The following is an 8812-nucleotide window of genomic DNA, read 5'->3' on the forward strand; positions in this document are numbered from 1 at the left end:
AATTAACAATAATGAGCAAAGACATAACAGGAGAATGAATATAACAGGATAACACAGGGTGGAAACCCTGAGTAGGTGAACAGAGATATCTGGGAACATCATTATCGTTCTTGGAGAGTAAAGTGTTAGAGAAAATTGGTTCTTCTCTCAGGACAAGTAGGATGGTAGTCCTCACGGATAGGGTGACATCATCAAATGGAGCTCGGCACGGAATACTTTTGTCAAAGTTTCTAGAAAATTTGACTAAAAAGCACGAAGGTAGGCGATCTAAGAAAGCCGTCAGGAAAGAAACAAGGATATATTCTTACAGCCCTAAGAATATATTTGTCTCCATTTCAATAAAGTTTTGAAAAAGACCGTGGCATCTAATCCTTGTTTCTTTCCTAGAAACTTTGACTGGCACACTGAGCATTCCCAGCATGCCACTATCCCTGCAGCCACGCGGGGTCCCCCTTCAGTCTCCTTTTTTTCCACGGTGGTTACCTTGTGTTTTTTTTGGAGCGCTTAGCTTCTTTCTTTAAACGAAAGAAATTATCTTTTCGCCAGTACTTTTCCGCTCCGGGGTCTCCCTTCGCGAATCTGTTCCTCCGGCATTTGGTAAGTAAAATTTTCGAGGAGTTGTGGTCTGTTCCTGAGCGTCTGTCCCCCGGTGGCTGCCAGCCATCGACCGCACATAGTCTTTTTTCGATGGTGACCGGCTTCAGGATAGGAGGCGATGTCCTTTCGTGGATTACAAACTGATTAAAAGACATGAAACAGAGTAGGAGTAAATGGTCAATTCCCTGTATGTACCCGGATCAGTCCAGATTCCTGGTTTTGCCCCCCCCCCCCCCCCCCTAGCAGATGGAGACAGAAGTTTTCAAAACAAAACTCCGCCTTATATAGGATGGTGCCACCTACAGTCTGGCAGTATTTCTTTGTCTCCAGTAGATGGTGGAGGTGCAAGGCCTACAGTCTGTGCTGATTGTTCATTGGAGTTAAAGTAGTGAGTTCTGTGAGTTTTAGAGAGTTTTTGGTCTGTAAAACTTTTTTACTTTTTTTTTTTTTTTTTTTTAAATCAAAGAGCAGTTTCTGTCCTGAGCCTCCCAGGGGGTTTGTAAGGTCCTGAGGGGACCATCACCTGCTGGTTGTTGAGGCAGCTGCATTACAGGGTCGAGGGCCCTCTTGTTCCAAGCTAGCAACTGGGTGCGACACTGGGGAGCCCGGTTCACTCCACCCCGCCTGATCAGGACCATGGACCACTGCTGGGCAAGTCTTAAAAAAAAAAAAAAGTTTGATTTTCTTTCATTTTCTGTCGGTGTCACCGGTGCTTCAGCTCTCTTCCCTCCCTGACTCGGCGCTTGGGCGGACCGTGATTATTTTTCACAGAATTGAATTTTAGCTTTCTCAGGCCCGCTGCCCGATTCCGCGCTCGTCTGCATGCCGTGCATGTGGCTCAGTCCGCGCGCGTCTTTCTCAAGAGGGGCTGTACTCAGCGTGTCTTCCCGGGGGGGGGGGAAGGATCCTCCGGGGCCGCAAAAATGGTTAAAGGCAAGGCAGCCCGAGCTCCTTCAGTGTTAGCTGCACCGAGATCAGCTGAGCGTGTGAACAGAGGCCATTTTGGAGTCTTAGATCAGTGAGTCGTGCAGCTATGGGGGAGGGGATTCTCCCGCCTCCTCTCTCTCCTCAGCCAGGGTTTCCTGGAGGGAGCGAACCTTTACAGCCTCTCTCACCTGCAATGGAGGATAGCCCCGAGGGGGTTTCTGACTTCTCCTCTTCCTCCTTCTCCTTGGAGTCTATTTATTTCTCCATAAGGCTTTTAAAGCCAGGAGGGAAGGGAAGCTGCAGGCTGGGGGGTAAAACTTCCTCTAGTGGTCTTAAGTCTCTTTCTCGAAAGCGGCCTAATTCTAAGGGAGTCTCTGGGTCCTCCAAAGCTAAGCACCCTTTGCGTACAGGGGCTCATCAGACCGATACTGATTCCACGGGTCAGGATACGGACCCAGGGGACCAGGACCCGCAGGGCAAGCCTCCGATGGGGGTGGATACAGACCCTGATCAGCATCCACAGGATCCAGCATGAGGCTCTCACATTGTGGAAGGAGATGACCCTAAGGTGGTCCCTCCGTTTAGGGGGGAGGAGTTGGCTCCGCTTATCCCTGCCATACTCTGAGAGCTAGGCATAGATGGGCCGCCAGAGGAGTCCAGGCTAGGGGCCATGGACCCAGTGTTGTTGGGTCTGAGGGGCCCGGCTACTTCCTTTCCTTTTCATTTTTCTGCCACAGACTTGCTATATTTATTTTATTTATTTATAGAGAATGGGATACCCTGGATCTGGGATTGAAAGTTTTCAAGGCTATGGATAAGCTATATCCTCTTCCGGAGGAAGCAATTGACATACTGCGGGTGCCCAAGGTGGACACTGCGGTGTCTGCAGACACAAAAAAGACCACAATCTCGGTTATGGGTGCTACAGCCCTGAAGGACCTGCAGGATAGAAAGTTGGAGCTGCAGCTCAAGAAAATTTTTGAAGACTCTGCACTGGGAGTGCGGGCAGCTATGTGCAGCAATTTTGCCTTACGAGCGGGCCTTCACTGGGTTCAACAGTTACAGGCTAATACTGGTCTTTCCAATGCAGAAGCACAGCAGGCAGGGCGTCTGGAAGCTTCGCTCGTTTATAGTGCGGATGCACTTTATGATCTCTTATGGACTTTGGCCAGATCCATGGTGTCAGCAGTCTCGGCTCGTCGGCTCCTCCAAGGCTCAGCTGGGGTTGTTGCCTTTGAAGGGTAAATTGCTTTTTGGCAAGGACTTCGAGGATATGATTAATCCCTGGGGGAGAACAAGGTTCACAGACTGTCAGAGGATAGGCCCGAGTCGAGGGGCTCCTTTTTCTTCACGGTCTCGATTCAGAGAGAATCAGAGATTTCATCTGTCCAGAGCTCCAGCTGCTTCCTTTCAGCAACCGTCCGGTCGACAACAATCCTGGTCTCAACCCTTTCGTGGCCGACGCTTTTCAAGAACCGGGGTTACCCAGTCCACTTCTGGGGCCAAGTCTTCCCAATGAAGGGATGCTGACCTATTCCTCAGTTCCAGCTGTCGGGGGCAAATTGTCCCTGTTTTACGAGGATTGGGTCAAGGTGACGTCGGACCAGTGGGTCCTTACTGTGATAAATCAAGGCTATGCTTTAGATTTTGCACACCGCCTTCCGAGGCGGTTTCTGGTCTCCCCATGCGGTTACAAAGAGAAATGACAGGCAGTACAAGATACCTTGCAACGTCTTTTGCAACTCGGCGCCATCACTCCGGTTCCTCAAGTGGAGCAGCGAAAAGGGCGTTATTCCATTTACTTTGTAGTCCCCAAAAAAAGAGGGGTCCTTCCGACCCATTCTGGATTTGAAGGGTGTAAACCGCTGCCTCAAGGTGCCACATTTTCGCATGGAGAAGTTACGGTCAGTCATTGTCTCGGTAAGAAAAGGAGAGTTCCTGGCGTCACTGGACCTAACGGATGCGTATCTTCACATAGGAATTCGGGCCGACCACCAGAAGTTTCTGGGGTTCTTGATGATGGGTCGCCATTTTCAGTTTCGAGCTTTGCCCTTCAGTCTTGCCACCGCACCTAGAATGTTTACCAAGGTAATGGTTGTGGTGGTGGCTCATTTGCGCAAAGAGGGGTTCCTAGTGCATCCATACCTGGACGACTGGCTAATTCGGGCAGTTGGAGTCACTCAACCAGTTGGCAATTCGCAAAGTGCTTTAACTCATGCGATCACTGGGTTGGGTGATCAACTTAGCCGAGAGCCAACTGGTGCCCACCCAGTCTTTGGAGTTTTTGGGAGCTCTGTTCCACCCTCAGCAGAGGAGAGTGTTCCTTACCTCGGACCGAATTGTCAAGCTACAAGCACAAGTGCGGGACTTATTGGCCAACCATCTCCCCAGAGTGCGGGATTATTTGCGGGTTCTCGGCTCCATGATTTCCACCCTGGAGCTGGTGCCCTGGGCCTTTGCTCATATGCGTCCTTTACAGTCAGTGTTGCTTTCGTGTTGAAATCCAGTGTCCGAACAGTTTCATTTACCTCTCCCTCTTACAGATATGGCACGCTCCAGTCTCGATTGATGGCTTATCTCGGACAGCTTATCCCAAGGAGTTCCCCTGGAGGTGCCCGAATGAACAGTGGTGACCACGGATGCCAACCTCTCCGGTTGGGGAGCGGTTTGCCTGAGGAAGTCGTTGCAGGGACAATGATCCCAGGAAGAATTTCAGTGGTCGATCAATTGTCGGGAAACCAGGGCAGTGTGGTTAGCATTGCAAGCGTTCCATCCTCTCCTCCAGGGGAAGTCAGTCAGAATTCTTTCTGACAATGTGACCACGATGGCTTATATCAATCACCAAGGGGGAACCAAGAGCCAGCCAGTGGCCACGGAAACCCGTCAGCTGATCAGCTGGGCGGAGAAGCATTTAGTAAGTATTGCAGTGTCTAACATAGCAGGAGTCGACAACATTCAGGTGGCCTTTCTCAGTCTGCACCGCCTCGATCCCGGGGAATGGGAGCTCGCAGAGTAAGCTTTCCAGCTCATATGCGACGTGGGGCGTACCCCGCATGGATTTCAAGGCAACGTTTCAGAACGCCAAGGCTCCGCGCTTCTTTGGTCGCCGCAGAGAAACAGGAGCAGAAGGGGTAGATGCCCTGGTGCTGCTCTGGTCAACCGATGTCCTGCTTGTACGTCTTTCCTCCTTGGCCGCTGATAGGCAAAGTGCTCAGGAAAGTGGAGATACACCCAGCAGAAGTCATCCTCATAGCTACAGAGTGGATGAGACGGCCTTGGTTTGCGGACCTGGTCAATCTGGCAGTGGTTGGTCCTCTGCGGTTACCACTGCTCCCGGACCTTCTCCATCAAGGGCCCGTGTGTTTGGAAGAGGTTGATCGCTTTTGTCTAGCGGCATGGCTTTTGAGAGGCGCCGCCTGAGGAGCAAATGGTATTTGAACACTGTGGTGGCAACACTTCTCCGGTCACGCAAGACATCCAACCTCGCGTATGTGCGCCTATGGAGAATCTTTGAATCTTGGTGCGTGGACCCGGGCAGTTGTTCCTACTCTGTCTTCGATGTCGGATATTTTAGGTTTCTTACAATCCGGACTCGCCAAGGGCTTATCGTGTAGTTCCCTGATGATTCAGGTGGCAGCTCTTGGTTGTTTGGATATGTTCTTGGAGGAGAAGGTCATTAACTGCTATTAATCAAGTTGACCTAGGGGAATGGTCTCTGATATTACTGCACAAAAGGGAAGGTCCAAAAAAAAGACCTGAAACTGATCCAATATTGCAGTAGCGACCAAAACAAGAGGCTCAGTGAACACCAGGAGTTCTTTATTCTACACAAAACATCATAAAAAGCCCGACTCAGGCCAAGTTTCGCTCTTTGAGCTGTATGGAGACAAACCACCGGCATTACATATAATAGCCCCTGAAGCAGCTCAAAGAGTGAAACTCGGCTTGAGTCGGGCTTTTTATGATTTGTGCAGAATAAAGAACTCCTGGTGTTCACTGACCCTCTTATTTTGGTTGCCTCTGTTATTACTGGCATCAGTAGTATGGTATCTTTTTAGTGTTTGGGTATTTGCAAGGTTCTTGTGGCCTGGTTTGGCCTCTGTTGGAAACAGGATGCTGGGCTTGATGGACCTTGGTCTGACCCAGTATGGCAATTTCTTAAGTTATTATATTTTTAAGTGCCCCCAGTTTCCACGGACCATGCCCATCACAGACCTGCATGACGTTTGTGTCCTTTGTCTGGGGCCTTCCCACAATGTTCGTTGGTGCCCCAGTTGTGCTCAGATGACACCCAAAGGCCGGCGTGCCCACTTGTTCGGTTCCTGACAGTCAGCTCTATTGACTCCAGCCCTGGGAATGTCGAGCCAGGGTGATTGTTCGGACCCAGGGCCGTCGCCCTCGGTGTCCCGCCGCAATGAGAAAGGCGTGGGGGATCGCTCCTTGCCCGTATCGGGCCAGTCCAAGACCTTGAGATCTTCTTTCTGTGCCAGAGAAGGACCGGGCTGAGCGAGGGAAGCACAAACACCGGCACTGACTATCGCCACCTCACGGTGCTGGCTCCGATACCAGAGGGGCACCGACCTCAGCCGAACCCCCTCCAAAAGCGGCCCTGAGACGAGCAGGCCCCACCCTCCTCCAGGCCCGGGAGCCCAGGGCATTCCCCGATTCCGTTGTCAGGTACCGAGCCTCCGTGGACCCTCATGAAGGCCTCTGTTATGTCCCATCCATCTTCTCCTCCCTCATCGGCGCTCACTACGCCTGAATTTCGGGTGGAGTTGGACTGCGTGCTCCATCAAGCAGTGCACCGTGCCCTTCGGGGCCTCGAGCAACCACCGGCACCGGCCCCCTTGATGTTGGTGCCCCTAGTGGAGTGGCTGGTCATGCTGCTCTGTGCCTTCCCGACACAGCCGGTGCCTAGAGATCCTTCGGTGCCCCATCCGCCACCGGTTCCTCCCTCCGATACCATCCTGATTCCAGAATTCTTGGAGGAGGATGTGGCTCTGTGCTTGCCACCAAGGACAGGTACTGTCTGTGCCCGAGCCTGGTCTCTGGTCGTCGGGTGCCCCGGAGCCTCCAGGTCCCCAGTTCCTTGATGCCCGTGCGGCCGGCACTGAGGCCCTTTGAAAGGCCATCGATGCCTGGACTTCAGGACCCAGGTTTCAGCCTCCCTCTTCGACCCAAGGGGGTCATTGGTGAGGAGGCAGCCCCTTACGGTCCATGGGGCGATGATTCCTGCGAGTTCTCCTTGGAGGCCTCAGATTATCTCCTGTCTGAGCCTTTGTCTCCAGATGAGAGGTGCTGCTCGCCCACGGATTTATCCTTCATCAGTTTCATTCGGGCGATGGCGGAGGCTGCTGTCTGAAGAGGACGCCCGCCATAAAATGTTGGAAGACCTCCAATTCGTCAATGTCCCGAAGGAGGTGGTGGCTGTCCCAGAGCATGAGGTCTTCCTTGAGCTCCTATATTGGTTGTGGGAGCACCCAGGTTCCATCGCTCTGGTCAACCAAAAGACAGACGCCATTTATTTAGTGCAACAGGCCCTGGGAATCCAAAAAAGCCAGCTCCCGCACCAGTCCGTGGTAGTGGAGTCTGCTCTGAAAAAGGCCAAAAGGGCTCGTACTCACTCACTCTTCTTTTTTTTTTTTAATAATTTTTTTCTTTATTGAATTTTCATTTTTTCACAAGCAGAACTTGTTCCAGAAAATTAAGACAAAATAAACTTGTATTTGTACAACAGGAAATATTCAAAAGGTAATCTCATCCCAATATTTGTCTTACAATAATAGGTAATTTAAGGGAAAACAAGGTTACCACAGAGCGCTTATACAGGAAATATAGATTATTTAAGAAATATTCTGATCCTACACCCCATCATATATATATATATATATATATATATATATATATATATATATCAAACCAGGCCTAGGGGCTAATTAGGAATGGAAGTCCAGGAATTCCCGTAGCTGAGAAGGTTCAAAAACCAGGTACTTAGTTTTGATAACTAAATAAACATGTACAAGGAAATCTCAAATCTAGTTTTGCCCCTTCATTTGTAGCCTCCATTTTCATATCAAGAAATTTCCTCCTCCAATCTTGCGTAGCTCTAGTGATGTCTGGGAAAAACCCAAACATTTTGGCCATGGAACAGCAAATGACTACTCCGTAGAAAAAATCTTAACACAGAATTTCTTTCAGATATAAATGCAAACGTAATTAGTAAAGTTGCTCTATTCTAAATAACCGTCTCTTGAGACATTTCTAGCAGCTCAGAAATATTTGTAGGTGAAATAGATTCCGGATTCTTAGGTATATCTCCTTCTGATTTAAATAGAAAAATGGCTTTTGTTATGGGTATGGCTTCAGATGGAAATTTAAGGATTTGTGTTAAATGTCCTGACGCCGGAGGGGCATTTAACACAACCAATAGAGGAGCTCAAGGAGGACCTCATGCTCTGGGACAGCCACCACCTCCTTCGGGACATTTGTGTTAAATAGCTCTTGAATACTTCCTTTGGAGATAGAAGCATTTTCAATCCTTAAATTGAAGCTTCATAAAGAATTTTCTAGATTTTCCATTTTCTTTGTCACAACATCATCTGATTGAACTAACTTTTATTGAATCATTTCCACTTTAGTAATTCTTGTTTCCAATTCCACAACTTTAATATCCTGTTGCTCAACTTTGTTTTCTATTACTTGCACTTGACGATTATTTTCCATAATTACATCAGTTAAAGATGATATAGCTTTTTCCCCTGCAATTAACACTGTCCATACTTCTAATGTGATTTCTTTAGATTTTTCAAACAAAGAAATCAGCTTTGAGAATACCTGAGACTTCTCCTTCTCCCATAGTACTGCCTCTATTTCCGGCATTTTCGGACAACTTTTATTATGTGAGATAGGCCCTTGGAATCCGTCTCAAATGGATTCTCCGAAGGTAAAACTGCAAAAGTTTCCCTTCTCGGGGCTATAGTTGTAGAGACGTTACTCACATCCAAATTCTGCAATAGTAAGGCTGCAGGAAGCAGAGGTATGTTCGGTTCACTGGTGCTTAATGATATTGCCTCAGTCAATGTAGACGGTGAACGCTCAATGTCGATCTGCACAGCCGCTCTTCCCTCCGGCGTCGAAATTAGGGGTGCTGCGAAAAAGGTTTCAATCTTAGTTTTTGGGTACTTGCCAGGTTCTTAGTTTTGGGTACTTGCCAGGTTCTTGTGGCCTGGATTGGCCACTGTTGGAAACAGGATGCTGGGCTTGATGGACCCTTGGTCTGACCCAGTAT

The sequence above is a fragment of the Rhinatrema bivittatum genome, chromosome 12, assembly GCF_901001135.1.
Source record: "Rhinatrema bivittatum chromosome 12, aRhiBiv1.1, whole genome shotgun sequence".
Taxonomy (NCBI): Eukaryota; Metazoa; Chordata; class Amphibia; order Gymnophiona; family Rhinatrematidae; genus Rhinatrema; species Rhinatrema bivittatum.